Source organism: Mus caroli, unplaced genomic scaffold (genome assembly GCF_978045245.1).
Source record: "Mus caroli unplaced genomic scaffold, Mus_caroli_1 scaffold_19, whole genome shotgun sequence".
In the NCBI taxonomy this organism is placed as follows: Eukaryota; Metazoa; Chordata; class Mammalia; order Rodentia; family Muridae; genus Mus; species Mus caroli.
The window spans coordinates 74,101,666-74,117,213 of record NW_028227274.1 but is presented as its reverse complement, the minus strand read 5'-3'; the positions used below and the strand labels follow the sequence as shown (position 1 = coordinate 74,117,213).

Genomic DNA, 15,548 nt, shown 5'->3' with positions numbered 1-15,548 from the left:
CGCCTTCAGCACCCATATGAAAGCCAAGGTCAGCACCACGCAGCTTTAAGCCCTGCACTAGTGGGGTTGGGGAGGGGGAGACAGACATCTCTAGGGCTAGGTGACCAGTCAGCTGGTTTAGTCCCAGGAGTAGGCTTCAGATTCTGGAAGAGACACTGTTTCAAAAAAGTAAAGAGAAGAGTGATGGAGGAAGACAGACAGACAGACACACACACACACACTCATATATGAACACAGCCTGAGATGATCTCATTAGGTGAGATCCAGGTCTTCCACCTACTAATCTTTCATTCAGACAGATTGCCAAAGGTTAGAGAGGATCGGAAAGAAATAACAGACAAGCATGTTTTCTTAAGTGGTTTATTTGTAATGTGCTAGGACAGAGAAACCTTGAGATTACAAAGACAGACATAAATCTACTGGAAGGAGCTTATGCAAACTGGGACCTTGGGATGGGGTCCTTGAGTCTGTATGCCACATCTAAAGCCTGATCACTAGATGTGGGATTTACCATCCCTCAAATCATTTCCTCTGTCCCTGTCAGCTCTCTATCCCAACAGCACACCCTGCTTGGTCCACACCACCCAGCATGGCTCTAATGAGAGAGGAATTCTTACTGTCTGTCATGGGCTCTGGAAGCCATAATCAGCGAGTGATGTTATTTCGGGATAGAAACGAGATTTTTTCCTGCTGCAGAATCATAAAACACGTACAAACTTCTGTAGTGTCTTAACTCCTGAGTTTTGCAGCCTGGTAGTTGCGTTTCTTACAGCAGTGCTTTACGTGGCTCCAAAACTAATTTCCCAAAATGCTGTATGAAAGAAATGAACTCTGAGGGCTAGCAAGATGCCCCAGTGAGTGAAAGCACCTACCATGGGATCCTGATGCCTGACATTGATCTCTGGAGGCCATGAGTAGAAGGAGAAAACTGACTCCTGAACGTTTACATACAAACTAGTACATGATGATAGTGGTGGTGATGGTGGTGGTGATAATGTTTTAAAATCATCCCAGTGTGGTGCTGGACTGAAATACATAGTTTACTTCTTGATAGCTAGTGGCTTCCTAAGTCCCCATATGTAAAGGTGAAGCTCAAACCTTGACATCCCTGAAACATATCAACACTCAGTGAACCAGACAGAGGGGTTGACCCCAGCCAGGCAAGACTGAGCTTTGCAATGACTTCCACAAACTTAGTCCCCTAACTGGTTGCATTTTCTCTTGACTCCACACCCTCTTCTTCTGCAGGGATGTACCATCGCTGAGGTTGGTCCCACTACTACACTGTCGCACAAGGTTGTCTTCCAGCCCTGAACACTCAATTTTGGTATAATAGATAAAATATGGGCTGTGGAATTAGCTCTGTCAGATCCTTAATTGCTTCCTGCCAGGTCCACCACCTCCAGCAACTTAACCTAAACATCCCAAGTCTTAATTCTTCATTTGCTAAATGGGAATGATAACGTTGAGTTAAAAGTCACTAGGAGAATTAATGGGCATGCCACAACCAGGAAGAGCTTACAGCCAGCACCTCAATAGCATCATTTCTTCAAGCTCCCTTCCACAGGTCAAGTCTCACAGCACCCGGCTGCACCCCACTTCTTTACACAGGTATGGCCTTTCCAAGCTACGCTGCATCTTGCAGTCGAGAGCAGAAGGACTGCATACATCCTGTCTGCAGCAGCATCTTCCGAAGAGATCTCTGGATCCTTGAACACAAACCCATGTCTTGTCCCCTGTGCCCTGAAGAACTAAGCCCATGATCATAAGATACCACGGGAGCTCAGATATGCCTAGGTTCTACACAGGGTCCCAGCTTCCTTCCCTAAATACACCCCCCCCCCCAAAAAAAGCCATAAAGATTATTCAAGAGCAGGTGCTCTCTGAGGACCAATCTGCAAGTCTATGGCAGCTTTAGCTCATCTGATCAGAGTCTGTCCTCACAGCTTGGCTTTCAGTGAGCAGGCTGTCCAAATTCAGGTCACCATTAATGTAAAGCAGATCACCCTAAATTTGAGAGGGTAACAGGAAGCTGCTAACACAGAGGTAAGTAAGCCCCAGCCTCCTGGTCAGACAGGAAAGCCTGCCTTCTTCCATAAAGTGAGGTTCGTCTCTCACTAACGGCCTCTGGCCTCCTGGCTGTAGTGTCACTGCCCACTCATGTGAAGGGATTGGCCCACATAACACTCTTGCTCTTCAGACTCTGAAGCAGCCTGGATTCCTAGGGATGTAAAAGGCTCTAAAGGCCAATAGGATACAGAGTCTAAGAATCTGCCCTCTGGAGGACTATGGGAGGCAGCTGAGGGCCAATGAGCCATGGTGTCCGGAGTGGCATTTACAAGTCACTTACTTAATGCCTTGCACCTCACCTCTTATTCATGGAACCCAGAACCTACCCTGGGGCTTCTATATTCATTCACCAAAGCTGTAGCAAATAACACATTAGACAACCTTCCCCAGCATGTGGGCAAGACTGCTCCAGTCTGTCACTATATAACGACAAAGTGTGGGTGCTGTCTTCAAGTCCTCTTCTCTCTTGCACCCCACCATTTTCTCTCATGCAGTAGGACCTCAAGAAGCACAAGCTTAATTACATCAAGTTTGACTATGTTCTCCAGGAAGTCCAACCCAAAGTTCATGCTAGTGTGTTCGTGTGTGTGTGTGTGTGTGTGTGTGTGTCTGTGTGTATACATGCACATGAGTGTGCAGTCTGAGGAGAGCAGAAGTCAATTTTAAGTGTCTTCTTAAACCCCTCACCATCTCATTCTTTGAGACAGGGGTCTCTCACCAATCCTGGGGCTCATTGATCGACTAGACAAGGTAGCCTGCAAGAGCTATTCCTCCTTCTGTCTTCTCCTCAGTACCAGGGTTACACATGGGTGCCACCATGCAGTTCTGGGGTCCAGACTCAGGTCCCCTTATGCTTATCTGGCAAGCACGTTAAAAAAAAACTAAGCTCTCCCTCAGCCCCTCGTTCTACTCTTTATACTTAAAGAATTAAGAAAGTTTCTCCTCTGAAATATCTTGTGCACAGTGATCACAAACCAACTCTTCCAGAGCTGAAAAGTTCTTTGCCGGCAGAAAAATCAGGGATGTTTTTATTTAAAACATCACTGAATATTGTATCAACAGAAGACTGGAAAGCAAAATACCCATGTATGAGGAGTGGTCAAATAATCAAGGAGATTTTAAGACATCTCCAAAATGGGCTGCAGAGACAGGTCGGTGGCTAAGGGCTCTTGACTTTAAGCCTCACAGCCTGAGTTTGATTCCTGATATCTACATGATGGAAGGAAAGAGTTGACTTCTGAAATGTTTCCTGTGATGCGATATATTCATATTCACTCTCTCTCTCTCTCTCTCTCTCTCTCTCTCTCTCTCTCTCTCTCTCTCTCTCTCTCTCTCTTTCACACACACACACCTGTAAACTGAAGGTCAGTCTGGTCTATAGAGTAAGTTCTAGGCCAGACAGAGCTAAATAGTTGAGACCCCGTCTCAAAGAGGGGGGAAAAAGATTAAATTAGCCAGGTGGTGGTGGCGCACACCTTTAATCCCAGCACTCGGTAGGCAGAGGCAGGCGGATTTCTGAGTTCAAGGCCAGCCTGGACTATAGAGTGAGTTCTGGGACAGCCAGGACTACACAGAGAAACCCTGTCTTGAAAAAAGAAGAAGGAGAAGGAGGAGGAGGAGGAGGAGGAGGAGAAGGAGAAGGAGGAGGAGGAGGAAGAGAAGGAGAAGGAGAAGCAGAAGCAGAAGAAGAAGAATTTTTTTTAAAAAAAGGACATATTGAACAGAAAGTAAGAAACAAAATACAATGCTCTGATCTGCTTATAGTTGGTTGACATTATTAAAACGTACATTCATGTATGTACCTGCACATTCCTGCTTCTGTGTGTGCACTTAGGGTAAGGAGAGACTAGCAGCCACCAAAGAGAGATGTTTCTCTTCTGATACCCTTTTTGTACCTTTTGAATGTTAAACCAGGTAAGTGTTGACCTATTCGGGGGAAAAAAATTAAATTAAAAATGCAAAGCAAACAACGTGGAGAAAGTAATAAAAATGTAGTTTATGAAAACATAGAAAAGAAATCCTTATTTAAAAACGGTTCAGAGAGGCCCAAGGAATTGCCTGTGAACCATGGCAGAAAAAAACCCTAGGAACCCACACTTCAAGGGAGGCAGGAGGCTGACATGGGTTCTGGCGTCTAGTCCTCGGCTGCCTGATCAACCGGGTTTCAGGAGCGGTGCAGCCCTTCTGAGCCTCAGCTTCCACGCGTGGGTCAGCTTTCTTGGGCATCTTTTCTGTGTGGGAGATGGGGATCCCTCTGGAAATCACAAGCTAGATACTTGATGGTAACATGTTTAAAAAGAAGGCATAGTTCTTCAAAGAGAGAGTAGGCTTCCTCCCCTGTCTAGAAGGACATGGGAAGGAGATAAGACTCCAAGTGCCCCTCGCCAGAGCACAGGAAAAGCAGTGGCTCTGACTTCAGAAGCCAAAAATACACTGGTCGCACCCTTCCCTCCAAACACGCCTACCCTATCCCTCCCTCTTCCACATCCTCTCTGGACAGGCTCGGTGCCCATTAATGACGGAGCTGAAAATGTTCCCTTTTTTGTGTGCTAATATTTCCTGCCAGGCCACTCCCGTCTTTTAATGCTCAAAATTCACAGTGCTCTGGGATGACCATTGACAGAAGGAAGCTTCAAAATCACAGCACAATGAAGACGTCAGTTTTAACACAGCAACGCCCTTGCCCAAAGCCAAAGCACTCTCTGTCACAGCTTACCTCAGTGACCGGACCGAGAGCTTGCTGTATGAGCTAAGGCAGCACAGACTCTGAGGAGGTTTGGGTCCTGGGTCCCTATCATGGCCTCACATCCTACCTGCATGCACCCTCTCCATAATCTGCAGTGGCTGAACTGGCTTTCCATAACGTTCTCTTGGAAACTAGAGGGCGCTAGAGCAGGCATGCCTCTCAGAAACGATCTGACCTCACAGACAAATGGGGAAACTGAGGCCCACAAAGGTGGGATACCCCTGCTCAGGCACACAGCATACTCCTTCCACTGAGCCACAGTAAAAGTCGGGCTGTCTGACTTTGCCTTCCTTGCAGTCTGCTCACCTGTGATGCCCTCTCTCCTGAGACAACATTCTCTCTCCACACATCTCCCAGGAACTGGTCCTCCTAACCTGTGTGACCTCGTCTTTCTATGATATCCAGAATGGCGGCCGCCAGCCTAAGAGCTCCTGAGCCCTTGAAACAGATCAAGTGGCCCATGTTAAAATGGCAACATTTGAGCTGCAGTGGGCTAGATAAACTACATCACTAAAATTCATCACACCCATTTTTTACTTTAAAAAAAAAATGTAGCTACTGGGAAATTTCAATGTATACAGAGGGTGCATCATAAATTCCTATTAGGAAATTTCAATGTATACAGAGGGTGCATCATAAATTCCTATTAGGTTCCACTGCTGCTTCCCGACTCGGCTCAAGGTCAACAAAACTGCTCTGCCCCTGCCTGTCAGTTAAAGACAAGCAGCCTTCACTGTGAACACCAGTGGGTGCCCACATGCATAGGAAGCAGTGTGCCCTCAACAGCACCGAGAAGGTTAAGCTCCTGGCATTTCTTCCCCACTCAAGGTGGGGAAGCAGGGAGGAGCAGTGGTACCACTTGAGTGATGTCATCTCTGCCCATGTGTAGATCAGTTACACCCAACAGTCTCCGTTCTTTTTTTTACTTTTTATTGGCTCCTTGGGAGTTTTACGTCATATACCCCCGTCCCACTCATCTCCCCGTCTCTTCATGTCTGCCCTTAGCCCTTGCAACCTCTTCCAGCCCAACTAAAGCACAGACGCATACACAAACAACAACAACAAAGCATAAAAACCATCTCATCATGGAAGCTATAGTATGTCACAGTGCATCCCATGGTATGTCCCTCTGTCCACACATCTTCACTTGCAAATGTTCATGGCAACGAATCATTGGTCTGGTTTAAGGCCTTGGCTTCTGTGACACCATCAGTACTGGATCCTCACTGGGCCTCCTCCCTGTTATCCTGCTGTTGCCCTGTGTTGTGGAGATCCTGCAGCTTTGGGTCGGTAGGCCTGACCCTTTCGTGCATCTCAACCTTTTGCCGCTGATAAAGATTTTGGGGAGGGCCAGTTCAGAACCCTGGATCTGGTCCTGCATGGTAGCTGAGCTGGTCATCTGCACCGACAGATCTCCAGCACTTCTCTGGCTAGGCCACCCAATGCCACCATGAACAGGAGGCAGGGTCAGCTCTCCTGCTCTCATGCCCTCAGGGTTGGCTCACCTGTACCCAGGACTTCAGAGCCAGCTCCACTGTGCTGCCCAGGTGAGCTGCAGGGCCCACTCTCCTGAGTGTTCCAGCCAGCTCTCCTGCTCTCTTGACCCCAGGGCTAATGCAGGTGGTAAGGTGGGGATGAGTGGGGCATCATTACCCACATTCACACCACATCACGACAGATGAGCGGTGGGGCTGACTTACCTGTACACCAGCCATCAGGCTCAGCGCTACTGCTGTCCAGATGAGGTGCAGGGCCTTTCTCTCTCACCTCAGACTTAACACACTGTGGTGGTTCCTGTTGCAGCCTGGTCACGTGGCTGGTGGGCCCCTGAGTGATATCAGCTACATCACAGTTGTGTAGCATGGTAGCAATCAGGTGTTTATGGCCTGCCTGTGACGTGTACTGGAAGGCAGGTCTGTGGGTGGCATGGTAGTCAACAGGTCTCTGCTGTCTTCCTCCTCCGGTGCTGCACTGCCTTGGTTTGATTATGATTTTTATGAGTCCTAGACATAACACAGCGTTGGCCACCAAGCCAAGCATCAAGCTAAGATGAACAAAGGACTGCCATCTGCTGTGCCCTGGCTGATATAAGAACACTACCTACAACAAGGTGTCTCTTTGCCCACTGCTGTGGGGTGAGGGGCAGCCATCATTCCTTTTTTTTGTTGTTTTGTGGTTTTTTTGTTTTGTTTTGTTTTGTTTTGTTTTTGTTTTTGTTTTTTTGTTTTTTTTTTTTTCGAGACAGGGTTTCTCTGTGTAGCCCTGGCTGTCCTGGAACTCAAGTTGTAGACCAGGCTGGCCTCGAACTCAGAAATCCGCCTGCCATCATTCTTTGTAGACTAGATATTCTTAGATATTCTTCCTGAAATAGGTGGCAGCTTGGGGAGATGGGAGCAGAAGACAACAATGTCTTGGGTGTTTGAAGGCATCAGTACTTAGTATCATCTTCTCCTCCTGCCTCCCTCGGAAACAAAGTCACAAAATGACTAAGTAATGATGGCTTCCTGCCCCGGCTGGCCTTGGTTCTTTGTGAGGTCATTCTATGAAATAGCTCCCCCCCCCCCCCCGTGTGTGTGTGTGTGTGTGTGTGTGTGTCTCCCTCTCTCTCTCTTTCTCAGTATCTCTCTGCCTTTCTCTGTCTCTCTGTCTCTTTCTCCCTCTCTGTCTCTGTATCTCTGTCTCTCTCCCTCTCTTTGTCTCTGTCTCTCCCTCTCTCTTTCTCTTTGTCTCTGTCTCTCCCTCCCTATGTCTCTCTGTCTCTGTCTCTCCTTCTATCTGTCTCTATCTGTCTCTCTCTGTCTCTGTCTCTTCCATGCTGTAATCTGGCACTGCCCATTATACAGTAGAGGGGTTAAATAACATAACATGTGGTCATGACTGAAGAAAGTGGCAAAGCCATGGATGGACTCGAGGCTGTTCAGCTCCAAACTCTGTGCTAACTCATCAGCCCCTAACTTCTCGGCCTGTCTCCTTTTCTGTCACCCTTAGGGGGTAAGTGGGGCTCACAAACCCAAAGACTAACCCTCTGGGGACTAGGTGCTGAGTGCTAGCAATCACCAATCAGGTGAGTCCGCTGCCGCCCGAAGCTCTGCCCTGTACCCTGCCAATCCTTCCACTCTGGTCTCCAGGGAGTTGAGTGCTTCCAGGCTTTGACACAAGCGTTCACTAAAACCTCTCTGAACCCCATTACAATAAGTCACGTTACTGTTTTAGAAGTCAGCCTTCCTGGGTGGTTGCTCTCTGCTCTCCCTCCAGCTTCTCAGCCAAGCACACACTGAAGAGACTTTGCCCTCGTCAGGGTCTCCCCTCCCATAGGAAGGATTCTGTATTATTCTATTCATCCATCAAATGTGTGCCAGCCATCTTTGCAAGCCATGAACACAGCAGTCCCGGCCCCTGAAAGAATACTGGATGTCCCCAGCAATGCCTTAAAACACTAATGGAATGACACAGGTTTACAGTTCTTAAATTCTTCCTGCCTCTCTTAGCTTGAGGTCAAAGATTGATGAGCTAATGGGCGTTGAAAACTCTCTTTTAGAGCAGACAAGTAAAGTATGGTACAGTCCTTGAAAGGGAGCTATGCATCCGTGGCAAATATGTTTCCAAACATTCTAGACTGTGTGTGCAATGCCACAGAGCCCTGTCCTTAGGGTGACGGCACAGAGAGAAGCATGAGACGCCTCTCCAGTATGCTGGAAAGGAGAACCGTTTTCTTTATTTGAAGTACAGAAGCTAGAGCCACCCAAGGTCTTTTTAAAGTGCGAGGGGCCTCCACTCCTCCAGCATCAGTAACTGACAGTGGAAGTGTCAGGTTTTAGGAGAAAGCAGCCTTTCTGATTAGGGGAAGATGGGTGTATTTTTTTTTTAAGTTTGGGGACGCTGCACATGCCTACATTTTACGTGTGTCCTTCTGTTTCTATATGTTTCTTTCTGGATGTAGAGAGAGAATGGAGTGAGGCACAACAAATTTAGGGTGCCGGGGAAGTTTAATTTTAATTTTGCACTCTTCCAGATTTCGCAGATTTTCTATAATGACGATTAGTGCTTTGATAATCAGAAAACAAGCAGCAGTACATGAAACGTTCAGTCCTTTTCTAAGTTTCCTTGTTTATTATAAGTCCTGTTTCCGTGGGGTTTGGAAGTCAGCAGGGTGTGAAACACTAATGAAATTCTCTCCTCCTGTGAGGCAGAGTGGACCCCTTGGCCCTGGAGAGGGACCCTCCCTCTATCCATGCAGGCAGGCAGCTGTCCACAGCTGCTCTGAAGATGCTGCCAATGAATGGCATTGGTGGGAAAACACAACTCCTGACTCTCCAAGGGTGGTATGATGCTTGGACTCTCACTCACCAGAGAGAGAGAGAGAGAGAGATTTCAGTACTGCCACCAAGAGACTTCTCTACCCAAGTCAACCTTGATGATGACCTGTACTACTTGAATTCTATGTCCCCTTCCCTCTCTACACAACAGGACACCTATAACAAGCTTTATTTCTGTCTCTGGGCTGAAGAGATCCTGGCTGCCTCTTCATCACACATCCCAACAGCTCCAACAGGTACATCCCTAGACTACTTACTTGAATGTGCCAGCACAGCTCTGATGTGAAGGAAACGGTGACAAACATTTAAACAGGGGACCAGCCTCCTGGAGCTAAGACTCCAGTGGGGAAGACGAGCGGTAAAGAGAAGGACCAAAATCACACCACGGTGGCCCTGGGTACAGTAAAGAATACACTGTGACAGGATCGTTCGGCTGTGACCCAAATGACAAGGCAAAGCCAGCTGGGAGATCCACAGGTGAGGGAGGATATTCTGGACAAAACGCTTAGCAATCTGGGCTGTGAAGCTCCTTCGAGAAACAAGGAGTGGGTGTGTGAAGTACGGAGAGGCACGGAGGTCAAGAGACCAAGCTCCTAGGGGCCCCAGATTATGCAAGGCCCAGCCTGCCTCCTTGCAGGGGCCTCAGTGCATGTATGACTACTGGCCCTGTGACAGAATAAAGGTCTTCATCCCCAGCTAGTGACTCAGCGGAGGCTGCTTCTAGCATGCCTGATGGTACTGCGTGATCAGTTCTCTCAGTCTCGGAGCTTTCAAAATGCTGGTCGGACAACCTGCACCTCTTCTCACCCACACTCTGCTTCCCACCCACATCCTTACCCTCCCCAACATCCCCTTCTTCATACCGCGCTGTCAATAAAGAAGCCAGTTTGATTCCTATTCACCACGCTCAGCCTGTGGTATTGGTTAAGCAAACTGTTTCTAACAACCAGCCTTGAACTGGACGCTGACTATATATATATATATATATATATATATATATATATATATATATATATACACACACAAAAGAGCTACCCAAAAGTCCTGCCCTGGAAAGCATCAACTTATGTGCCTGTCCCTGCGGCCCTATGCCAACTCTTCTTTCTATCTAGGGATTCTTCTTTAAGTCTTCCCGCCTAAGTAAGGCCTGTCATGAGCCCATGAGATGCCGCTTACAGGCAGGTCAATTCAAATACAGCAGGATGGTTTTCCTACCTCCCTTCCTCCCACCACCAGCCCAGGCAGAATATCTGGAGTCTTGAGAATGAGGTTGTCAGAGGCATTGTGACAGGTAAAATTGATCAAGGACAAAGAAGATTTGGGATTGGTGTTTAGAGTAAGTAATAGAGGCGACTGTGAAGGTGGGAGTGGGGCTGGTGAGGAAGGAGCCCAAACCTCAGACCTCCTCTGATACCACACAGACATGCCTCTGGAGTCAGAGGGTCCTGTCTAATCTGCCACTTTCAGAATCTCCTGCAGAATAATAGTTACTGCCATTATTTGTAAAGGCCAAGTACACTCTATTTAGCAGTTCAGTCTGAGGTGCCTGCCTATGCAGTTTTTTTTTTGGGGGGGGGGGCATCTAAGAAACTAAGATACTGACTCTAGGGAGTCCTTGGAGCTTAAATCCATCCCCAAGGCAGTAAGGCTCTAAGAAGCCTTGGGGGATCTTTTTCCCAGATCAGGGATCAGTCTGACATGGTTGGGTGGCAGGCTCTTTTTCAATGGGACATGGACACCCTAGAGAGAAGTCAGTATTGCAGATGGTTCTAGGCTCTTGAGCCTCTTCATTCCTGGAAAGGAAAGGGGGGGGGGTTATAAATAGACTGACTCCTTCAGGCCTGCACAGGAACAGCTCTCACATCCCTAACCCAGCCTTAGCCAAGCTGGTTCCAAGTTCTCATGGCCTTCTCCCGAAGGGAGGACGATGAGCCAGCATCAGCTGGGGTAGAGAACAAGGTGTCCTGGTGACTGCCTCCAATCAGCTGTGGGTACTAGGAAGGACAGTGATCCCAAGCCTTGCTGTAGAGACTCTCACAGCAGGTAACCTATGGGAAGCCCACACTTCCCATAGGCTGATGCACTAGCAGCCCATTCCCCCTCAGTCTGCCTCAGATTCCCCATCTACTGGGGATGCTGATGGGATTAGCATGCAATGGAAGTGAGGACATTAGCAAACCATTTTATTTTTTATTATGTTCCAGGTTTTGTGTTTTTTTTTTTTTTTTTTGCTTTCATTTTGTTTTTGTTTTTTCCTGCAGAGTCCCGAACATGGGTATGGGGACCTTGACCCTTGTCTGTGTAAAGAGAGCTGAGAAATTACACAGGGTGGCCCTGTCAGCCTTGAATTCTTCACACTACATGTCCTTGAGGGCAAGGAAACTTAGGAGTGTGTTCCCCCTTATGGTAATTTCTGACTAACACAGATTGAAATATACCACACCCAGTCTTATTTTGACTTAGTAAGGCTCTGCCTGGCCATATACAATATTACAGACTGAAGGCTGAGCTTGATCCTAGAATATTTTGGTTTGAAGGGAAAAAAAAATCCTCTTAATCATTACATTCTGCCCTCCAACACACATTGAATACAGTGGTAAGGAAAACGTGGCTAAAATCTAAGTGGTCAACTCAAATCTCTTTTTTAATTAAGACACTTGTTTACTCAATAAAATACAGAGTAAAAAAAAAAAAACATTTACTGAGCACCCATTCATTGATGCTTAATAGCTATGTCAAATAACCATAACAACACTCATTCCAACACCCCCAGATAATTGCTCATCTCTCTCGTTTGCTATCCACAACAGCACTGAATGTGTGTCCAAGTGTAATTGATCCAAAATTGGGCTCCCTTTCAAAAATATCTGTAAAACCTAATTACCAGGAAAACAGTTCTGGCATCCAAGGGAAAGTGGGTGCTTCAGCGTGACAAGCTGGAGGCTCGTCTTGGCTAATCAAGCCGCATTATGTTGCCCAAGGAATCTGGGGGATTTGGGGCAACGAGGGTGCAGGAAAAGTTGGGACCACTTCACACTGGACTTTGCAGTGGCTGTCCTTGTTCTGTTGGATCAAGGACAGGAGACAGGAAATGGAGTATCTTTGATGGAAAACAGGAATGTACAAAGTAGCAGATAATAAGCCCATAATGAGCTCAGGGTCTGGGAGTAGCTTGTCTGTAGACAAGCCCACAAGGCCTTGCCCCAGGGACTTCTGTCCAAGCTGGCCTGGGCTGCTGTCATTTCTACTTTCCATGCTCCATTACCACCGTGGTAGGTCACTCCCTTCCTTGGTCTTAGGATTGCTCATCGTAGAATGAGTTCTCCTCACGCCTAGAGTTTCTTTCCCCAAATCTTGTGGCCTCCTTTAAAGCAGAGAGCCCTTTCCTGCTTTGTGGGTACAGCAGGGGAATCCAGAGTGTGACTAGGACCAAGGAGAATGAAGGACTGAGTGTTTCCAACTCGCCGCGGTTTTGTACCTACTTGCAACACCCAGGTATCAGACCCTCTCTGGGAATAAAGGTTTCTTTCAGTCTAAGCCTGACCTACCCTGGTGGTTCTACCTGGCTGCCCTGGATAGTTAGCCGGCCAACACCGAGCCAATGCACAGAACCTCAGACTTTCTCTCTCAAGCTGGACACAACACATCCTCTTTTAAGTGTTTATCTCATCCCGGTTCCGCTCTCCTCTCTGTCCCAGAAGCCCCCAAGCTCCCAGCCCTAGCTTTGCAATGATAGCACAAGCCGCAGACCACAGCTGCTTCGGCCTTGAGCTGTGGACCTCAGGCTTTGATTGAGTGCTTGTCTCCACAGCTATGAAGACACGAAAGGTGAGGGGGCCAGGCGATTCCTTCGGGGCTGCCACCGGCCTTCTTCCTGGTGAAACCAAACCAACAGCGCGAATAACAAAGCCTCTTAGAGATCAGAGACGATTCGCTGTCAACCCAGCAAGAGACGCGCACTCGGGCGAGCAAAGACGCGCACACGGTTTCCGTGTCTGTCGCTAGAAAGAGATCTCCACCGCGAGTGTCACTAGGAAGAGATCTCCCGTCGCCCAGCGGGGATGACATGTTCCCGGGAGGGCTATGCTTAGCTTTATCAAGGCCCGGAGGTAATACGTTCGTTCGTGCGCCCATTTATCTCAACCTGCCCACGTGCCCGCAGCTGAGATGCTCTTCTGAGCGTCCCCTGGATCCCGGCCGCCAGGCAACCCTCGGTCCTCATTGAGAAGTGCGGGATCCCCCTCCATCTTTGACAGCCCCTTTCTTAATGTCCAAGAAAAGATAGCGCGAGGTTCGGGTGTCCAAGTAACAGAAGACCGCCACTGCCCAAAATGCTCTCCAGCACTCCTTCCCCGCAGAAGTACAGCAAAAACTTTTGGCAGGAACCACCTGTGGCTGCCGAGAGGCTCGCCCCGCCCGGGCCCGGAGGCGCCGCGGAGCCCCGGGCCGCACGCGCCCGCAGAAGTTCCCTCTGAGCCCCGCGCGCCACTTCGCTCCAGGCCGCGGTGCCAGCCAGGAGGCGCGGCGCCCGCTCGCTGGCTCCCTCTCTGCTGGCTCTCCCCTCCCTCCCCCTCTCCCTCTTTGCCTCCGCCCGTCTCCTTCGGTTGCATGGCTGCCGCACGCACGGAGCCCCTGAATAGCCACCGCAGCCCCCCGCCTCCTGCCCAGCGATGGAGCGCGCCCCTGCCCCCGCCGGCGCCCCGGGACGCGCGGACCTCCCGCCTCCTAGCAACGGCTCTGCGGTCGCTCCGGGGCTCCAGGGACGCACAGTCACCCTCTCGGAGCCCCGCGACCTCCCGACCCGCCTAGGCAGCCGAGGTGGGGAAGCAGACCCCTGACAGCCCGAGCGCGGAGCTGCTCACCTCTGCGCGCCGCCGACCCCGCGCGCCTCCCGCACTTGGCTCCGGGCCGCAGCGCTCGTGTCCTCCTTCGCCGCCGCTGTCCGTCCGTCCCTGCGCCCCCGAGCCGCGCGGGCCGCGCCGCTGTCAAGAGTCTCGTGGCCGGGGTTGCTCCAGCGGCTGTGCAGCCGAGCAGCAGGCGAGCCGGCAGCTCCTCCCTCCCGGGGCCGCGCCTCCGCCCTCCGCACGCCCCGCCTCCCGCGCCGCGGCTGGCAGCCCCGCGCCCCGCGCCTAGCCCGCGCCCGCGGCTCGGGGGCCGCACGGGGCTAAAGGGCCCGGATGTGTGCGGTCGCCTCTCTCCGGCTGGCTCGCGCCCGCCCCCTCCCCACCCCGCCACACATGCACTTGCTGCGGCCGGGCCTCCTCCTGGCTCCGCTAATTTCTATTTTGACAGTCGCTGGCGAGTGGGCGGCGCTGCCGAGGACGCCCAGGACCCCTGCGCGGGCGGGCGGCAAGCAGGAGTCAGGTCCCTTAGCAGGGGGTGGTGCGGAGAAGGGACCCGGCAGAGCCACCCAGCGCTGGGGGCTCCGTGTCTTTATTCTTTCTTTTCTTTTTTCTCTTTGCCTCCTCCAGGATTTAAAGGGACAGCCCCGGCCGAGGCGACGGGCCAGGCGGCCGCGGTTTCTCCGGTCTCCAGACGCCCTCTGCGGCCCGGCTGGACCTGCTCACACCGGAGCGCTAGTCCGAAACTGCAGGGTGTCTTTAGGCGCACACCCGGCCCGGGGCAGCCGGGCTGCAGAGCTTGGCTCAGTCGCTCGGTGCACGATTTTTATAGTGTCCGATTAGGATGGGAAATTAAACTACTCGACAACTGTTTTCCCACCTAAAAGCAGGGAGCAAAGATGAGTGAGAAGTTTCTCTATTGCTCCAGGAATTTTATCGAGCGCCCCAAGACGCCTCGCAGATATTAGTGAACGTAAATTTGCAGCACCCCAGAGCGCTCAAATCCCTGAGAGCAAGCTCGCCTTATAGGACACTTGGGTGAGGCCCCCCAAAATCTTCTCGGGCTGAAGCCCCCAGTACCGTGTACCCTGCTTCCCGCAAAACTGTAACTCCGAAGGCGCCAACCCGAAACAAGCAAGGGGCGGGTCCTGAGAGGTCTTGGCTCCTCCCCTTCTCCAGGTCCCGCCCCCGCGGCTACAGTGTGGAAGTGTGGAAAGAGCTTTTCTAAACAGGCTCTTAGACTGAAGGGTCTGGGGAGGTACCAGCACTCAAGTGCTGTCTAGCAAAGGTGTCGCTGAGGCATGGATTTATAGACCCCAACAGGCCAAAACACTCTGCTTTGGTTCCAACTTTTGTGCCACACAGATAGAATTTCTTGGCTTCTCCATCTGAGGCTGTATTGCCCAGATGTTGACTGGTCATTTCCGGGGCTCCTTTCTTAGGCTCAAGAAAGTTTACTTATCTCAAACTCCTGAGCGGCAAGGGACGCCCAATAGTGGTGCAAAAGAGAATCTCCACTACCTTGTCTCAAATCTGACCACCCATATCAACAGAAGCCTTGGGACACTGCCATAG

At 50.2% G+C, this 15,548-nt stretch overlaps 1 protein-coding gene and 1 non-coding gene across 2 annotated transcripts in view; both read right to left on the bottom strand.

Moving 5' to 3' along the window:
- The window catches only part of Zbtb7c (zinc finger and BTB domain containing 7C), a 328,048-nt gene extending 313,938 nt beyond the window's left edge, over positions 1–14,110 (bottom strand). Inside the window, exon 1 of the mRNA XM_085833529.1 lies at positions 13,995–14,110. The gene's annotated coding sequence lies outside the window, so the exon portion shown is untranslated. The remainder of the gene's footprint in view (positions 1–13,994) is intronic.
- LOC115029973 (small nucleolar RNA SNORA48) lies at positions 6,811–6,952 on the bottom strand. Its single transcript, XR_003835525.1, has one exon. It is a non-coding gene; the product is annotated as a small nucleolar RNA SNORA48 (small nucleolar RNA).
- Positions 14,111–15,548: the final 1,438 nt, after the last annotated feature.